This window comes from Chiroxiphia lanceolata, chromosome 4 (genome assembly GCF_009829145.1).
Source record: "Chiroxiphia lanceolata isolate bChiLan1 chromosome 4, bChiLan1.pri, whole genome shotgun sequence".
Lineage (NCBI taxonomy): Eukaryota > Metazoa > Chordata > Aves > Passeriformes > Pipridae > Chiroxiphia > Chiroxiphia lanceolata.
Window position 1 is genome coordinate 72,344,135 of NC_045640.1, and position 20,165 is coordinate 72,364,299.

The following is a 20,165-nucleotide window of genomic DNA, read 5'->3' on the forward strand; positions in this document are numbered from 1 at the left end:
GCAGAAGTTTAACTTCCACTTGAATGTTTATGAACTATCAGCCAGAAGTCACATCTTAAAAATCTATTGTTCAATGTGCAGTTGCTGATACCAAGTCAGGTGCTGACAAGGAACTGATTTAAATAACTCAGCCTGACTCTAAATATATATCCAACAGAATCTATACTTTAAAAGTACATAAATTCAAAAAAAAAAATCTATTTTTATGTGAACAGTATAAAATATCACCTATATAAGGCATATATTATGGGAAAAAATCATTTTTATAGTTGATACAGACAAACTATTCAATGCTGTCAGTAAAGTGATGAATTTACTGATATTCTGAAACTGTGAAACCTCTCAAGTACAATCATAATGATTGGCTCACAGAGCTCACTTAAAAGCCAAAATATGTTAAGAAGGTACTACAATAAATGTAGAGAATTACCTATCACTTACCTCATGAAAAAAAAGGAAAACCAAAATATTGACTGAGATTATCTGTTCCAGTGTACTCACTCTGTTTTTTCTTAAAAATCACAACTAGGTTTTGTACATTGGATTTTGCTCTGAACTGTTTTAAGCCAGTTGATTACCTACAGAACTGGACCTTTTAGACTAAAATAAGAATGAAAGCTGAATGACACAGCTTTAGTCATGGTCATGCTGCCCCTATTTTATTTTTAAGTTTCCCTTCTGTCATGGCCATGTAATTTCCCCCCCCTCCCCCCTTTTTTTTTTATTTTCCCTTTAAGTGCCATTGCATCCATCATCCCTGCCTGATCTTCTAGGAACCTTTCAAGTATGGAGCTGGAGCCAGGGAGCTGCTAAGGAGCTGAAGCCAATCTAGTTACAGTGAAGAGACAACTGTCTGGCTGCAGATGGACAGAACTGGCTGAGTTCCACCATCTCCATGCACAGAATGCCGAAGGGCGAACAGGGAGCTGATTTTAGCGGCGATATTTCTCTGGAAAATAAAGTGGGACTGAAAACTGGACACTGGGAAAGGCAAAATCACGTACATGAAGTTTTGAAAGTGCTGATAGCAGTTTTAGCTGTAAATCACTGCAACAAGTAGAGTTCTAGAAAAGAAGAGTTACCACAAGAGCCCCAAATCAAAGGAGTTCCATGTCTGCAGTGCCAAGGATCTCAGCAGCTCTGGAGATAAAAGAACTCTGTAATGCTAATTCTGCCCAGTGAAGTTCCCTGTTCTCAGCTTAGCTGCAAAGTGATGAGACAAGAACAGTTTGGGCCAAGAACTGCAGTGCACAGGCAAAACCAAGTGAATGCAGAGTGAATTTCAACAGTGCTGTAATTCACATTTTGTTGTGTCTCAATGTGTTTTGAATCATCTATATAAAACCAAAACATGCACTCCAAATTAAAATAAAACCCAAACAAGCTGGAAACAGTACTGAGCAGACAAGGGACAAGTCAGTGGGTCACTACTAAGAAGAAACATGAGACAAAAAAAAGAAAAACCTGCACTGAGCAGAAATGACCAATGGGAATTCTGAATTGAGCCTGTAATGGTTTATGTGTCTATTAAAGGTGTTCAGCACCCTTACATTGCAGTACTACTGTTAATCTGCATAGGTAGCAGTGTAACAATAAAATAGTTGCAGGTTAAGCCTTCACAGAAAACTCACCTCACTAGTACTTCCAAAAAAGCCTTTCCAGACTATGACTAAGAACATGGAATTCATGGACAGGATTTTGAAAGAATATTACAAAGTAATAAGGCAAGCAGAGGTAGACTGACTTCACAATGCATTAATTTTGATCAAGTTTTTCTTTTCTTCTGTTTTATTGTGTTCTTGTGAATAAAAAGCAGAATATTAAAGCCAGTTCTCAGTATAGGGCTGTTCTGATAGTTATTCAGAACTTGAAACAATCTTTGGGATTCAAAAATAGCAGCTCTATACCTAATATTCAAACGATGAATTCTATAAATTCTCCTCTTTATTTTTGTTTTAAAAAAAAATAAATAAAAAATGAGTTATTGCTGTAGCTACAATCAACTTATGATACCTGAAATACACATTTGTTTAACTTGTGTTCATGTTCAATAAGATGCTCACGGTATTCTGTATTACAAATGTCATGACATTTTTCCCCTTTAACTAGATGAAAATCATACTCTTGGTCAGGTAACTTCTTCCCTGGGAACTGTTGAAATCTAGCAAGAACCTTTGAAAACATGCTGAAATTATTCAGAATGTTAGGTTAGGAACATGGAAGCCAAGAAAAAAAAAAAAAAGCTTTTTCCCCCTCACACACACACACATATAGACCACAGTAAACTTCTTTAAGAGTGAAGAATCACCACAGAGGTTTTAAAACAGGCTTGCTGCTTTAAAGTAGCAGCCTTGCCATCTGTTCTATAGTAATTAGGAATGCAAAGAGAACACATTTCACAATTACATCAGCACATAGTAAGATTAAACTGCTTAAATGACTAGGTAAAAGTTTCCCATGCTTGTACAATGAGATTTCCAGCTGTGCTTCCCCTATTCATGACATAAATATGGAAAAATGATACCCTAGATAACATGAAAGTTTTAGAATTACTAAATACTTCCTTGTATTTGCTGTTATATACAATGATTTGTCAGCTTAAGTCTGCAGTTTGTTCCTTTGAATGTGGACCAAAAACTCAGTGTGAGAGTGAAGAGAGGGTATAAAGAAGAACAGCTTATTTAGAATTAGAGAAACATCTTAAGGTAGAAGATCTAATCAATATATCATAACTGCATTAGCTACTGGAAAGGAGTATGAACTACATTTACTGAGGTATTACTTTTATTAATATCTGGGAAATCTAACAGGTGCTGATCATTGCTTAAGTCAGAATATGACATCAAGCTAGTGATAATCACAAATGGAACTATTCCTTCAAAAAGTAAAACTGAATGTGCCTGCATCCACAAAAATCGCAAATGCAGAATTTAATAGGTGAAATACAGAGAGATTTAAGAAGTAATCAAAAGTAAGACCAGTATTTAAATACATGAAAAACGGTGAGATTGAAATAAAAAGGATGCATTTGCCACACTGTAAGAGGAAAAGGGGACAAGAATTCCTTTTCTTTTATTAAAGAGGAGATATTGTGAGATTCTGCAACAAAGCAACACTGCCATTAGGCTTCCACAGACTGTTCTTGGTTCAGGCTGAAAATGGGAACAACTATGGTTTAAGTAAGAAGATTTGTAAGCCATTTAAAAGAAAGTTTACAGAATCCTCCAGACTTTTGACTACACAGCAGTTATTAAACATGCAGGAGGTGGGTAATAGACGACGTATTTAAAAATGTATTGCTTAAATTACTTAGAAAAGCAAACGCTGCATAAACTAGTAATCAGTGTTGGAGAGGCTGTGTCAGATTTGAAGTGAGTTGTCAGTTTTCACTGTTCCCTGTTTCTTCAGATTTTTAAAATAGCATTTCGTATTTCATAAACATTACTTGCTTTACAGAAAAATCCTCAGAACAAACAGCCACATGCATAACATAAATCAATAATTTCTTTTATAAATTTCATACCCATGCTACCACAACAGTTCTCTGTTCTGCTTCAACAATCACCTGCAATAAGTAAAAAAAAGAAATGCAATCACAATTTCTCTACTGGACTTTGCAGAGCCTGTTTTGTTGTCGGTCTGTGTAAACATCCCCCTAACTTACTTGGAGAGAGAACCTAGTCATGCAGGCCTAATGAACAGCTGGTCATCAACACTGAACCATTTTTCGTTACTCACCTGCTCTGCGTTTAGCTTGCTGTAGCTGTGATTTAGCTTAAACATCTTTCAGATGTGAGTGGTGTTTGGGTGAGCAGGCCCAGTGGGGCCGCTCAGCCCTCCTAACTCAGCCCTTCACCAGCAACCTGGTTTTAAACCACTTCTCGTGCTGATATCCACCTTCTAACAAGAACACAGGAAGAGAGTCTCCTTAAGTAGTGTGCAAGCAGTGCACATTTGGTGTCTCTCTTAAACTAGACTTCCTGAGGGTGTTTTATTCACTCAGGTGTGGGGCACTGAGGGAGGCACTTCATGGGAGGGGGGGGACGCTCTGGGGTCCCTCAGAGCTACCCACAAGGCTCTGAGGGGGCTTTTAGAACCAAATTAAAAAGAAACCCCAAATAAAAAAAAAACCCAAACAAAAAACGCCAAACAGCGCACAACAAAAAAAACAACATGAGCAATGAAAACGAACTTGCCAAACACAGCTGAGCGAGCAATCACCTGGAGGCTGTACCAGTATCTCCTCACCTGGGTGTTGTTCCTGAGGCGGGTCTGAGGGCAGAAATGGTGCCCATTGCCTTCCCCACAGTTTTCCACCCTTTTGAAGCCTTCTTTTTCCCCTCACTTCTTCTCACCCTTTTAGAGTCTTCTTTCCCGCCATTTTGGAACTTTATTTGCCCCTTACCGCTTCCTCCCCTTTTAAAGTCTTCTTTGCCCCCGCCCCTCACGGTTCCCCGCCCTTTTTGGAGGCTTCATCACCCCGCTCCCTCAGAGCTGCCCTCGGCTGGGAGGGGATGGTGGGGCTGCTGCTCCTCGGAGCTCCTTGGTGCTCTCCCGGCAGGTTAGTGGGTCTATACCGCCTGGTAACGCTGGGTGGTTGGGAAGGGTTTCCTCCCACTTCTGCCTCAGGGAAGAAGAACTTTGTTTTTCAAGGGGGGGAAGCCCTCTGAGGGGCTGGTTGCGGCCGGTCCGTGCCGCCTCCCCTGCAGGCTGCTTCGCTTTCGGCTCTGGCACTGACTGAGGTGCAAGGTCACTCCTTTTCCTCTGCTTGTGGTTTTACGTCATCTGAATTTATATCTGAATTTATATCTGAATTTATATCTGAATTTATATCTGAATTTATATCTGAATTTATATCTGAATTTATATCTGAATTTATATCTGAATTTATATCTGAATTTATATCTGAATTTATATCTGAATTGTCAGCCCCTGGGGATGGCGAAAAGACGCCACTGAGCACTTTACAGGCGAGCGGGGGTTAACCCTATTCATTGCCCTCATGTGTGAGGCGTAATTATTTCCCTTATCTTATATATCCCCCCCACTCTACTTAATAAACCGACCAGCAGGGTGCTAATAAAAGAAATAGCTATTACTAAAGCATGTTTTTCTTTTAGAAGAAAACAAGTTTGTGATTTTGGTTTTATCAGAACCCAACACCCCCTTAAGGGAGTGGGGTGGGTCTAAAGTAGCTATTAAAATTATGGCTTGGAAATGAAAATTGATTTAAAAAGCAGCAGCCCCATTGCTTTGCAAAGGCATTTCAGTAAAATAGTGCTGTTTCAGGTCATTATTTGAGCTTTGTGTGCTGCTTTATTGAAGATAGCTACTTAAAATATTACAGATTCGAAATGGAAAACTGTTGAACCTTTTATTATTTGATATTTGAAGAACAAATACAGGCCTCTACAAGGTAAAAAGTTTGCTTACCCCATTGGTAAATGCTTATTATTTCTGTAGTACGCTAGTACAATGTTATTTTTATAACTTTTTCTTTTTTTTTTAACTCCACTCTGTGCTACCTGGAAACTTGAGGAACAGTCATGGTTTTCCCCCTGTCTTCAAGGCCATCCAGCAACCAGTTCCTTGGTGATGTATGATGTTCTGTGTTACTAGGCACCAATTTAGAAAATTCTGGAGTTTAAGGCCTGGTTTTAAGATTCTTTTGTGCAGAAATTTGTGAAGGAGCGAGGTAAATACATATAGTAATTGTGGGGCTTTTTTGTCCAGCTGTCATCTGTGTTCTCAGAAAGACCGTCTTTGCTAACCATTAACATAGAAAGATGAAGAACTTGGAGGTGTGGCTTAATGCATTTTAATGTGTCTTCCACCATTAATAAATGAATGAACTAATAAATAAATTAATAAACTGTCGAAACAGTTGTTTTGGGATGAAACTGCCTAAATCTTTGTCCTGAGTTCCTGGCATTCACACAGCTCTTACCTTCTCTTACTTGTCTCCTGTGTGTGTTGATACAGTCATGTTCACACATACATCCTGAATTACAGGTAGGAACCAGTGTCGCAGGTTTTTCTCCTCAGTTTCAGTCAAGTATGCAAGACTGTCCTCCTGAAGTGCTACAAAATGAAAGCTCTTTGAAATTTCTGTAAGAATATGATAAAACTGAAATTTTTTGGACAGTACTATTCCTTCTGACGATTACAATTAGGCAGAGGAAAGCATGGTGTGCCTGTTGTGTTTGGGGGTTTTGCCTGTTTGTTTTGAAGTGGGCCTAGAAGTGTGAATTGATGCTCATTCACACAACTAATAATTAATAAAATAGTATTCATAGTATTGCTGACTTCTAACACCATATGTGCATCTGTGAATGGTTCTTATGACATCAACTAGAAAAACCTCAGTGTTAATACTTGTATTACATTGGTATTATAGGATTACGTTTCCTTATGAACATAGGGAAGCTGCCAATATCTGACAATATTTGTGTTTTGTTATGATTAGATCAAGGTTTTAGCACAAAACTCAGTAAATGTTGCCAAGATATTTGGCTCATATGATAGACTAGTATCTTTCAGCTTTTCCATATGCCTTTGTCTGTTGCAGCTTTTTTAACAAACGGGTTTAATCAGTGATAATAAAAGTGAGGCAAATTAGAATGCTCAGTTACTTGCTAGGAATATTTGTTTTGTTTAAGGGGAAGTATGAATCTATGTGAAAAGTAATGATACATACTTTTTCATTTCAGAGTGTTGTCAAACAGCTCAGTTGGCTTTTGAGGAGAATCCTGCTGTGTGCATATTCAAGCCACCTTTTCCAACCTTTGCTGGCCTGCAGTTTTCAGAAAAGCACCCAAAATAGTAAGTTTGTCTCATAAAATTCAGAATAGCTGAGGCTCGACCCCTGCGCTTTTAGTAAGAGTGTGTCCTGTGTTTGGTTCCTTGCTTTATTCATGTTGTGATTTTGTGTGTATAACAGCAAGAAATTCACAGTGCTACTGCAAAACTTCTCCAGCGGATACCAGCTTCACCATTTTCAGGTAAATTCTTGGAAGGAGAGAATTGTTGTGGGTTTGTTGTTTTTTTTTTTTGATTGCTCGGTTCTACAGGTAATAAAAGGTAATAAAAGAAAAAGTTGCTGTTGTTGGATCCTGTTACTGCCATTACTGTTACAATGTTACTGATGTGTCAAGGAGTGTTTCTATGACCAATGGGTAAATGTAACTTGTATACAGGTGTAAATCTAGAGGTATGGGTAGACAATCAAGATACTCTAAATTTTATGCGCTTGCAGTTTGTAAACACTTAAATAGTTCCTATAACCATGTTTTTACTTGCCTATGAGCTACTTGGAACTTGCTGGAAATGGCAGAGTATAAGCAGGGATAAGGGCAGGAATCACAGCAAGGTCACCATATTAAAGGCTCATCTACAGCTCATTCAACAGTTACCTGATTGTTTATTCTCTGCATAAATATGCCAGATTTTGGTGCCCAAACTGGGCATTTAACTACAGGGTATGGGTATGAAACTTTTATGGGGAATGGTAGATTTCCCTGTACTGGTTGTGTGATTGAATGCAGCCAACATATTGTGCTTGGTAAGATTCACCTCGTGATTGTGCATCTTAGAAAGAAAATGTGCCTTTGTAAGACTTGTAAGTCTTTCTAAATCCTAATCTTATTAATGAATAGTGGATACTTTATTTACCCATTTATGTCTCACTCTAAATAATTTTAAAATTGTTCAGGTGCATTTAAGCAAATCCAGACTTCTCTAGTTGATCTAGTAGAGAAATGGAGACCAATAAGCCATTAATGGAAATTAACTCATTTTCTAAGTTTAATAAGTTTCAGCAGAACTACATTACATCATCCTGATTTGTGATGACTGTTTTTTTAAGTCTGAAGTAGACCAGGAAGAGGATATAACCTTTCATGCTTACAATTCTGTTCTTTATCGATATTCTTTAAAGCTAAATATTCATTAAAGCTCCAAATTGAAAAGAATGCAGATTTTGTCTGTTTAGCAATTTTTGAGACAGAAGAGAAGACAGAAGAAGTTGAACATTAAGGTAGTGTTTATTTCATACTTTTCAACTGGTAGATAAGCTTTTTCACATTGATATTTGAAAGAAACTTGCTTTGGTGGATATGATCTATATTGAGCAAATACAAAAGAAAATAATCTCTTTGCCAAGAAAATAAATTACATGACAGAAACTGAATCAGCTTATTGTATTTTTCTTCTCCTAGCTGATGGATGCCTGACGGGACCTATATTCTCTCTTGCCCACGACTGAAAAGCAAAAAAAAAAATAAATAATTTCTTTTCTTTCACAGCAAATATTTATTAAGATTATTCTTGTTATTTTTTTACCTTATCTGAGCTGTGCTGTTTTTATTACCTTTTCCCTACTGCAGCCATCTTTCTGCAGCCCAGCTTAGCTGTTTTGGCTGAGCAAGGCAGGGAGGAAAAGGAAGCAGGGACTCTTAATACTTCCCTCATGCAACTCCAGTGGGGAATGTCTTTGCTATCCAACTTAGGTCGCTGTGTTGGACAGAGAAAATGGGTGCAGATCCTGTAGCTGTGTGCACACAGAAGTGTTCATGCCTGAGTAACTTGACCTCTATCCTCTTGTCCCCACAAATTCAAAGTAGAAGCTGGTCTGTGTAGATGCCAGAGATGGGTAAAGTTGTGTGAACAGAGATCATGTCTGGGGAAAAACGAGAGAAGAAAGAAAGGAACCGTGAGATAAAAGCTAGATTTAATTTCCTGACATGCTTTCTTCTGAATAGACATCACTTCAATTTTCTTCCTCTTGAGAATGTGAAGGTACAATGCCTCTGTGTTTGTTTCCACTAGGTATTAAAAACACTGGCTTTGATTAATGGAAATTCCCTTTTTTATTACTAATTTTTACCAGTAACCCTACCTACAAGGATTAAGCAGCAGTAATAGTGAGTGGTGTCCTTGCCTTGAGGCTGCTTCCACTCCTCCACACAGAAGTTATGTCCTGCCTTTACTCTTAGTACACGTTTTTGTTCTAGTGTTTCATGAGTGGAAGAACACAGGGAGAAAGGTTTTTAAGGTCAAATGATAGAAAAATTACATTCATAGTTCATCAATAGCATGCATATAATCTTGGGATCTGTAAACTTAACTATGCTGAGTTTTCATTTCTTAAAAAATTTTATGACTCAAACCTTTATTCCTTAAGAGACTTATACGTCATTTCTTGCTGAAGAATGAAAATAACGTTCACAGACTTTTCTCAAATTCCAAGTGTGCTCTCCTCACAGATGGTAAGCATTCAAGGTCTAAATTCATATAAATGTGATAGTCTGTATCACCTTTCATATTTACCCAGGAATATGAAAGAGTTGCATAAAATAAAAACAATAAAAAAAATATTAATTGGTTTATCTCTTCTTGTCTATACTGTGGGGCTAGACTAGTCAGTCACACTAATTATCTCATGCATAAAAATCTTGCTTTCAGATAATTACACAGTTTTTCAACCCCAGCATAATGCATAAGACTATCACGATTAAATTATAGGACTAGATTAAATGTGAAATGCAAACTTTTAAAGGAATTGGCTGGCTCTATACAGGGGCATTCTTTTATTAATCTGAAAGCATAATAAACCTTTAAATTCCACAGTACAAGTGCATCTGCATAATTGCTTACTGCTGTTGGGTATTTTTCTTCCACAGAGCTAATAATTCTAGAATGCCTAAATAATAAAGCTTTTTTGTGGTTTAAAAGAAGGTTGGGATAAAACTTGGCATGGTCTTAGTCCTATTTTGAACTCAGGGTCTAAAATGTATAGTTTCTTTTAAGACTAATAGGTAAAATAGGAATATACTTCAAGGACTGTATTGCTCATGAATTCTTTGCTTCAATCTGACTGGGACTAATTTTCCCTTTAAAAATGACACTTTTTTTTTCCAGTTTTGTACTATTTGTCCTCTTTTAATATGGCAACTCATTACTGAACCTAGAATATATCTGTACCTTGTGCTCAGATGTGCTAGAGTTTAATGGGACAAATATGTATGATTTCTCTTCTAATTAATTTGGCTGTTATTTTTAATGGGAATATTTAAGAACTAATTATAAGTGTAATTTGTAGAAGGTTTTTTCTTTTGGAGTTTTCTATTAAGAATGAATAATACATTGAATAATGGAGGTACAACAAACAGTTCTAACTTGGACCTAGTAATTTTTGCTTCACTTCTGTTTGCCTGCTGTAGTTCCATGTTATTTAGTAGAGATAGTTATTATAGTGCTCAGTGTATTATATGCTTTGAATGACAAGAACTATAATATATAATCTAGTAGTTGACTTAGAAGTAGGTTTTTTATTGCATATTTGCCATAGGGGACAGCAAATCTACTGTAGGAATAAGGAAAACAGTGGTTGATGTAACAACAGATTATATGGTTCTTCCCATTTACAGCAGCCAAAGAATGTAATTTTGTTAAAATGACTCAGATTTTGAACTTAGGAGAAGTAAGTCTTCTGTTTGATAACTAAATGCACTGCAATGAGAACTGCAACACAGGAAAGAGAAGGGCAACCAGCAGTAGATGAAGTTGTGTGTCACGAAGCCACCAGGTTAGGAATAGCTTCAGTGAATTTATTAGTTTTGGTAGAACAATGTGAAATAAATAGGCAGTTGCTTAATAAAAATCCTGTGGACACATTGCAGAAAAGAACCATTATTAATCTGTGTAATGAAACGAGTCAAATTCTGCTGAACAACTTCGTATTCCTGCTGAAATTGAACATTCATCTCCAACTGTTTCTAGTTATTCCTCGAATCTGAGGTGGTAAAGTGCCAGTGAAAACTGAGTGATCTGCAAGGAAAAAGACTCATTAGAATATGGTACTTTCTCCATTTCCCTGGTTTTGCAGGGGTGTTTGTGCCATTATTTTCCCTCCAAGTGTTCATCTCATAGATGTCATAGATGTCTCAAGCTATTGAGCTTGTTTGTTGATGAGTCAACCAAACCTTTCATGGCAAGGTTGTAGAAAGGAGAGACACATCTACTGAGGGATCTGTAGCTTTGTTGAAATACCACAGAAGACTTAATTTTTACCCAATAAATGGATGTATTTCATTTTACTGTCTGATCCAAAGAACATCACTTCTAACTAAACATAAAATTAACTCCTTGCCACATCTCTCCTTTCATTAAATGTAGGATTGAGGATTTAAGTGAGCTCAAGTAATATGCAAGACCAATTTTTGTCCCTTGAATTAAGGACAGCTTCACTTTCAAAACATTTAATTTGATTAACAATAGATTTAGGCCCAGTCATGGTGAAAAAGCTTTAAATTGGAAGCATTGGATATTGCTAAAATTATTGGATATTGTTAAAATATCCAATATTGGAATATTCCAATATTTCCAATTCCAATACTTCCAAATTATTGGAAATGGTTAAAATTAATGAGCACCTTTCTTTTGACTTTATAGTGTTTTGGGTCAGGTCATCCATTTCTGTATACATTCTAAAACGTCAAGTGTCAGAAATTAACTCAGTGCCGTGTTTGTCATGTTTGTTGTCATGTTTGTCCCTTGAATCTCCCAGCATGTTTGAAAACAAACTCCTGTTTTGTTTTATCTGTCCAGAAATGACTTCACACTCTGTTAATTAAGAGCAATAGAAATATGATTTTCCTTAATGGTCTTCCAGAACAACTGTTAGAACTGCAGCTGGTGGTACCATAAATTGAATGTGGTAAAACAAAAAAGGGGGGAAATGGGCACCTTGTCTATTTTTTATATGCATGTCTAATGTTACTTAGTTTGTCTTGTGGCTTGTACACATACAATCAAATATAACACACATTTCAGTTGTATATTATGAACTACAGGTGGTAACTGTCTGTTGTAGGAAAAAATAGGCCTTAATACAACATCAGTGCTTACACATGGATGTGAATTTTTCCAAGATTGTCCTTTCCTCTTAAATTTTTTTTCAAACCAGGTAAGAGAATATGTGCTATACTTATGTATGTGTCTAAAACCACTAATAAGATGGAAGTTTTGAGCTTTTTTTCCTGTGTATTTAAGTGATGGAAACAATTTTTTGTCAGTCATAATGACGCTTTACAGTATTCTTAAGTTCTTAGTTTATTTTGGGTTGGATTTCCTAGTTTTCAGTCTATGTCACTGTCAATACATGCATTTATAACATTAATCATAAGAGAAAACCAGACCCATAAGTAAAGAGGGGACCATGGCACATGCTATCATATAACAAAATGCATTCAAGGGAGGCTATCAAAAATGCAATAAAAATGGACTGCAGAAATAGGCAAGGCATTGAAATACTTTGTAAAATTAGAAAGTAGGGTATGTTTAGGGATCTAAACATATCAAATTGAACTGCAGTCTGGTATTATCCACTACCAAAGAGTAGACTGGGAAGAGTCATTTCAGAGTTTCAGTAAATAGAGTAACACAAACAACATAATTGAAGTTGGAAAGATAAGGGAGGGATATAGGCAGCAGTGATCACTGTCGTTTGATTTAGGATTATAGCACATACTAAAGCTACAGGGGTGCAAAGACAAAATAATGTCAAAAATGCCAAGTTTGGTAAAACCAGAGAATAGTGTGCAATACCATAACTCGGATGGGAAATGTTTGAGAGATTCGAGGTTTGGCACTATTTAAAGCAAGAATTTAAATGCAAAATTAAGAGACCTTGTAATCAATGTATGAGTAAAAGTAATCCTAGTGAATGATAGTGTGATGAGAAAGATGGTGACCACAATTTCTGTTACAGCAACTGTTAAAGTCTGTTACTGTTTCCAAGCGCGCAGACCTTTAGAAAAAGGAACACATAGGAGTACAATTAGGCTGAAGATGGAGGCTGCATGTTCTGAGGCTCTCATGAAACTCATATCTGAGAGTAAATTTTTTTCTGATTTGCTAACTGTCTCAATTGTAGCTAGCTGATCCCATTCCTGAACAAAACAGCCTTTTCCCAATATAAATATCATATTGCTTTTTAGGTGTTCTTCTTGTTGCTGTGTCTCTGAAAGAAGCTGACAGTTCCCAGATATCACAGATCAGGTAAATGAGCTCCTGTGTGATCTTCCAGTCCCTTTTGATACAGAGCTCTTGTAGGAAGAAGGTGACATGTTTAAACAGTACTACTGCATTCTGGTGGTCTTTGGCTTTCAGGATCTACTTCAGCAACTTGAAGTAGTTTAGTGCTGCCCACCTAGACCTGAACCCAAATCAAAGATGTGTGCCTAAATATTGGCAGTAGTAATGATGAGATAGTTCTTGATACTGTAAAATACTGGGACTGGGTGTAGTACCCTTTGAGTGCAGTCTGTGCTAGACTAGTTTAAAATAAAGTATTCTTTATATCACAAAATAAATTTGTACAAACATTTTAATACTTGCTGGTATTTTCATAAGTTACTGCTTCTGATGATGAATTTTCAGTCAAGATGAACATCTGAATCTTAGAAGACATGATGAAATCCGATCAGGATCTTGATGGGTTTTCCAAGTAAGTATTTTATAGGTAAAAATACAAAGTCTGTAGTAAAAGTAGCGTGTCCTGCAGCAATCTCCACTACAATTAGATGTCATTAATAATGCAGCACTGAAAAAGTTTGCATAAGAAATCCAGAGCATTAATATTTTATTATTGCTAATATGCTTTGATTTTGGTTCACAGCTTTTGGCTTGAGCAAGGGAAAAGTGATTTTGAACAGTGTTTTTCCATATGAGTAGAGAAATATTAATCATTTTCTCAGGAAACTCTCATGGGAAATTGCACACTTTGCAAAGCTTATTTTCAAGCTTCTTTCTCATTCACATTTTTTCTGATTAACATTATATGAGCCTTTTCCTTTAAAATTCAATGTGTGAAATCTTGCCCTGCCAAAGCCCGAGGCACAAGTTCCCTGGTTATTTTTGGAATGAAATTCTGACCCTATTAACAAGCAAAGCTTTGACAAATGCCGAGGAAGTGAATGAGATCAGAACACAAAAGCTCCTTCCACATAACTCTTTTCTAACAGTTAATCATTGGAGTCCTTTTCACTACCTGGAGGCCACGCAGAGAAAGAAAATGTTCACATTTTAACTTTATCAAGAGCTGTCACATGGACTTTGGTGATGACTCACAGTGATTGTTACGATCTGACACAGTAAAGGCAATTATAATCTGTCAAATCAAAATCAAAGGGGAGGGGAGGATTTTTTTTTCTTGCATTTCAGAGTTGAGGTAAGGCAAAAATATTTGTGTGCTCTGCTGCTGGATGTACATAAGCAGGAACCTGCCTATGAAGAGCTCCATTAGAAACCAGAGTCTTTGTGAAACTGCAGAAACTGAGCTCCCAAAAAAACCTTCCTTACAATCAGACAGAAAGCTTGTTTGAAGTCATTAGGTATGAGTTAGTTGCAGAAATCGTCTGATAATTTTGTTCTGTGTGATTAATTTAGTCCTCGCAGGTATTTAAAGGGTTTCAGTTCTCGCTCTGAATTTTGCATCGATTTAGATGACTTTGAAGTAGCATTAGCTCTATAATTACTATTCTGATCACCAGTAAAGGAATGACTTTCTTATTGTCATTTTAATGAACTTATGATTTCATTGCTATTCAACTGGAAAAACGGTAAGGCATTGTTTATGGAATTCTACTGTACCAATAAAAAAGAATATTTCTCTGAAAGATAAAAATCCTATTGCTCTGTGTACCCATTGAAACAAGGATACCTTCTCGCTGCAGTGGTAACTTCAACATATAGTTATTAAGTCTCAACAGAATCCTCTATTATCTCCTTTTTTAATTTTTAAGCTGACACTGTAGAAATAAGAACATTCAATGATTATTTTGTGACAGTGTAGAGCTATTCTTGGAAGTGTATGATTTAGCTAATATAGTAATTATATGTCGGGTTTTTTCCTTAAACAGTACAATCTAGTTGACCTTTTTATGATTTATTTGTTTCCTTTATTTAAAAATATTAATATATTTACATTACTAAAAAAGCTTTTTTAGTACAAATATGCCATGTTCATTGTCTTTAAATGGCATTGCAGAGGGTAATTACTCTAAAGATTTATTTACTCAAAAATATTCTAAATTACCTAATTCATTAATTCCCACCTTATTAATGGCCTTGCCAGTATTTAGGACCAGCATGACTAATCAGATGTCAACAAAATGCAATTACTACCAACTGAAAAGTAATTTTCATCCTTATGTTTTTAATGAGCCTGATACAAAGCAAATTCTCCTTTAATTGCAGTGTTTCTCGGCTATTCACCATAAAGTTATGGGTTGGGCTTTCCATCACTATGAATTCCTTGGAAAAAATAAAGCATTCAGGGTACAGAATTTGTTTTTTTTTTTAGAGACTCAATTTTATAAGTAAATTAACTCCCTACAGGATATTCCTTGGTTTTATTAATAATTGCTGATTAGTTTTCTGAGACACACAATTGAAATATTAGTTTGGATTCATCTATTCCTGGTTACCTTTTTGTGGAGTCCTCTATTACTGCATTAATGACCATTTTATGTTTTTATTCCCGAACTTGTTTTGAAACAGTAAAAATATTTTTGTGTGTTAAGGGAATTCCAAAGTTGGGCATCTTAGTGAGATCAACTCGAAAAGGAAAATCTGTTTCTCTTTGGGAAGCTATCTTTAGTTATTTTATACTTTTGGGGATTGAAGGAAATGTTGAAAATTTAACTGAGTGATATGTTCTCGAACATAGTCTATTACAATTAAGATTACTGAACCAACAGAATCAGATTGTAACTTAGTGCTTGAAATATGTTGCATTTTGACAGTAATTCTCGAATTACTTTTTTTAATGGTTGCTGGGGAGAATATTCTATGCTAACTGCACTTGCAACTTGTGACTTCTCTTGTGTGTGGATGAAAGCCATGGGTTGTTATCCGCTGTGTGAAGAGGTTGGTTCTAGTGTTTGCGTTTCCAAGATGCATTTTGTTCATCTCTGCAGCGTGAACACCTGTATCCACTCCTGGGGGATAGACTAGGGTTAAGATAATTACAGCATCTTCACTAAAGCCTTGGCAGGGAAATTTTCTGGGAGACATGCAGGGTTTTTTTACTCGTTTTTTTCTTTTTCTTAGAGAATCAGCAGTTGGTTTTCTCAGAGTGTGTTAAACCAGAGTTGTCAAGAAGTGTGTCTGGGACAGCTGTAGGAGAGTTTCTGCTGGCAGACCATGTTACCTGTAGTACTGACACCAGAGGTGCCTTCTATGACCCTGGAAGTGCCTTCCACCCTCAGCCATGTCCAACAGAGCTGGGTATGGTCTGTGACACTTGGTGAGCTCCTCTCTGATATTGAGAAGATTTTCAGCAGTTTTTTTGTCCATCTGTGAACAAACCCCTTTACTACCACAAATCTGTAGTCATAGACAAAGAAAAGGAAGAAACTCACATATAAACCCCTACTTATGCAAATGGTACATCTGGTGCTTTTTGAGGTAGTGCCAGTGACTCTTTCAAAGCAGACTTAGACACCCACAGTAAATTGATGGAAGATCAATCAAAACCATGTCCTGTTATATTTTAATTTCCATGGCACGGTAGGAGAACACTCCCCCTATATAAAAATATTGGATTATTATGTGAAGGCACGTAATTTCTAAGCAACTACACCTTTGAACTTGTAGCAGGATGTCTTAATGGTTAAAACTTGCTCTTATGGAACATTCAGAATAACAAAACTAAGTTATGTTTTATTTTTTTTGTTGTTGTTTGTTTGGGTTTTTTGTTTGGTTGGTTTTTTTCCCCCCTCACTGTATCTATACCAAATCTTTCTAAAAAATGCAATATTGTGGCTTTCAGTTCACACCTTAGAGCCTGTACAGATTATTTGCTAAGAACAAGACAGGAAAAAGTATGAAAATTGAATAGATGAACTCTGAGATAGATGATAGAAAGATACGTGTTTATCAACTTGAGTGCTGGTTTGTGTGCATCATTGTGTGCCAGGAATTCAGGTCAACAGAGGTGGGAGGAGATAAATAATTTGTTTGTGGAGGCCCCAACATCCAACTTTTGATAAAATATGGTAAGGTAAGGAAGATGCTTCTGATTTTTTAAATTTATTTTTTTAAATCCTCCTGATTTACAGTCACCTGCTGCTCTTCATACTCGGGTGTATCACCCTTTTTTTGTACCTTAAATACACAGCCCAAGACTTGCTGAGTCTTTAGCAACAATAACTACTACTGTTTGTTTTCTGAATGTAATTCATAATCTTTCCCAAGCATACTGCTTAATCTATAATTTTCTAGGTAGCATGACTGCTATTTTTGTGTAAATGCCATTGTGAATGTGAGCAAAGCTGCTGTTGCCACTGTCTTTAATTGCTGCAGCTGTGCCAGGGGTGACTTCTGATGTAGCTGTCACTGAAATGGCTTGTGTTATCCTACCCTTTTTCTGGTTTGGATGACCACATTAGCTTAAATCTTTTACTCAGTTTTTTCAAGCTAAACTGGGTTGCTTCTGCTAAAGAACTCTCATATGAAGTAACATTCTGCACCTCACTTCTTTTTTACCAGTAAAAAGCTGCTGGAGAGGAATTGTAGCTGTTTGAAAAATGCATATCTGCCCTCAGCTGCAGCCTAAGAACCAAATCTAAATAGTCAGAAATACTATACTAGAGTATTACATTATCAGATGGACTCAGTTTCACAGATCTTCCCTGCATTTGCTCAGAGTTCTGTCCAAATTAATTTTTGTCTTTGTACTGCTTAGATCAAAATCTGTTTCACTAAGTACTACAATAATTTTTCAGGTGATTAACAGAAATTAAAAGAAGACTAATTGCAGTATGGTTACATAAAAAAAGTTAATATTAAAACAAGTGCAGTGACTGAATCTTCAGACTTTAAAGCCATCTAGTGTGCAAAATTAGAACCTCCCAGTATCCTGAGAGGAACTCAGTCAGTCAGCCGACTACAGTCACCTGAACAAGATCCAACTGGACAATTTTCACTTTGCAAGCAGCTTGAAATCCTGCCAGTTTGTCACAAGAATTGTAGAAGTAGATGCAACAAATTTTGTTTTGTTGGTTTTTTTGGGGGGAGGGGGAAGGATGTGTTAGGTCTTTCAAAAAATTCTCAGTTTTCACAGAGACTGGTAAGTCAGGCTTACCAATGAATCCTGGAGATGTTGACTATCCCAGTTTTGTGCAAAAATATCCAAGGGATACGTCTCTTTAAAGAACAGAAAATGCTGGCAGTAGTTGCCTGGACCACAAAGTTTGTATTGTAGAGCTAACTCTCATCTTGGAGTCTCAGTCCAGATGGATAATCATAAACATCTCATTCTTCTGGAAATAATTAAGTTAATGAAGGCAATGAATTTGATTCAAGTTGTCATGTTGAGCCCCTCAGACATACCTTTAACCTCTTATGTTTCTCCTAAAGCATAGTTCAAAACTGTGTTACACACTCATGAATTTAGGATCACTTACATAAATTGAAGAGCTAATTCTATATTTTTTCCAAGGATTAACTATGCAGTTATTAATCAGATAATGAAAAAGAACAGTACTAATCAAAAAGTACACACCTTTTCTCAGTGTTGTGTTCCTGAGATTTAAAATTGCCTCTGATTTTACTGGGTAATCTGAATTATTTTTTTTAATGATACCTCTTGGTTGGAAGAGTTATTTTGCTTCTCCTGATGTTTTTCCTGTTTAGTTTTAAGCTGATAATGAGTGATATTCGCTGCTTAATGCCTTGGTTTGTTCATAGCTGCCTATAGAGGCATAATATTTTTCAGAGCCAGATGGTTGTGCATCTTGCTTCTGTAGCAGACACAAAATTGGCTCCTTGTGGAAATACTTTTGCAGTTTCTTTGATATGTTTCCATACCACTAGTTCTAATAATATTGAGTGTTTGGGTTTTTCTCAGGGAGAAGAAAGGGATTGTTTGCTTTTATTCATAACCCACTTTTTTTACTTGGTTTCCTGTAGAAATTTGAATTGAGATCACACCAGCAGTCAGTTTCTGTCACTTTATGTGCCTGAATCGAGTTAAAATTACTGGCTAATTGAAACCTAATTTGAAACAGAAAATTCTGCAAGTTGTAACATGAGAGAGGCTAAGGCAGAACTCCTCATCTGAGGGAAGGCACACAGTGGCGGGATACTCAGAGAACCTTGATCCTAGGAAAACAGAACTAGACTGTACATACCCTGAGCATTCTCCTCTAGGGAATTACTCAGGGTTGGGTTCAGACTAAATGCCTTTCAGAGGTCCCTTCACAGCTGACTTATCGTGTGAGACTGTGATGAATAAACCTGTGTGTTGAATTTCTCCTGCCTACCGACAGGGAAGTCGCTGGTGCTGAATGAAAGGAAAAAGGCTTGGATACTTCTGCATTCAGTCTGGTAAGATATCTCTGCATATGGCCTTTGAGCAAATCCTACAGCACACCTGGCATCAGGGCTCAGAATCAGATAACAAACACACATGAAGTATGTTGTTTCAATATAAATTCCCACTGGAGTGGGATCCAAAATGTTGCAGTGTTTTTGATGCACTAAGTTTGTGCATGCAGAGTTTGTGTTCATCAGGGTAGCATCTGTCCAACCCTTCCTTATTTTATTCTGGACCATGAATCATTTGTCCTTCCACAGCTGTCATAGAAGTGCCATAAAGTTGGCATAAACTCCATGTCATCTGTTCTGGCAGTTTTCAGGGAAATTTAATCCTCTTTTCACATTTGATTTTGATTGTGTTTATACTGCTGTGTGATCCAATACTACATGGATTATGTAACCACATCCTGATTGTACTTCCTTGAATGGGTTTACTGTGAACTCTTCATCTTTGTGATGTCAAGTCCAAAGAATGTTACAAGACAAGTCTATGAACCAGCATTAAATAGCATACCATTATTAATGTTTGAATATTGCCCATAAAAATGGAGTATGTATTTGGGCAAACGTTCCCTCTTTTCCCTTACAGATAAACTTCCACCTTTTCATTTACACAAACTAGTAAGCACTGCCTGCTTTCTCTGAAAGAAGAAATTGGTATTTTCGGGGGTGGCATTTAGATGAAAGTAAAAGGGATTGATTATGAATGCTGAGTTCAGTAGATGATTGCCTGGGAGGAAAGGAAGGCAACTTCTTAATATGTTCCAGAGTTAGGGGAAGTA

The 20,165-nt window shown here is 36.7% G+C and overlaps 1 long non-coding RNA gene across 1 annotated transcript; it reads left to right on the plus strand.

Moving 5' to 3' along the window:
- The first annotated feature begins 4,922 nt into the window (after window positions 1–4,922).
- LOC116785935 lies at window positions 4,923–8,268 on the plus strand. Its single transcript, XR_004356773.1, has 3 exons — window positions 4,923–5,695; window positions 6,711–6,822; window positions 8,217–8,268. It is a non-coding gene; the product is annotated as an uncharacterized LOC116785935 (long non-coding RNA).
- The last annotated feature ends 11,897 nt before the right edge of the window (window positions 8,269–20,165 follow it).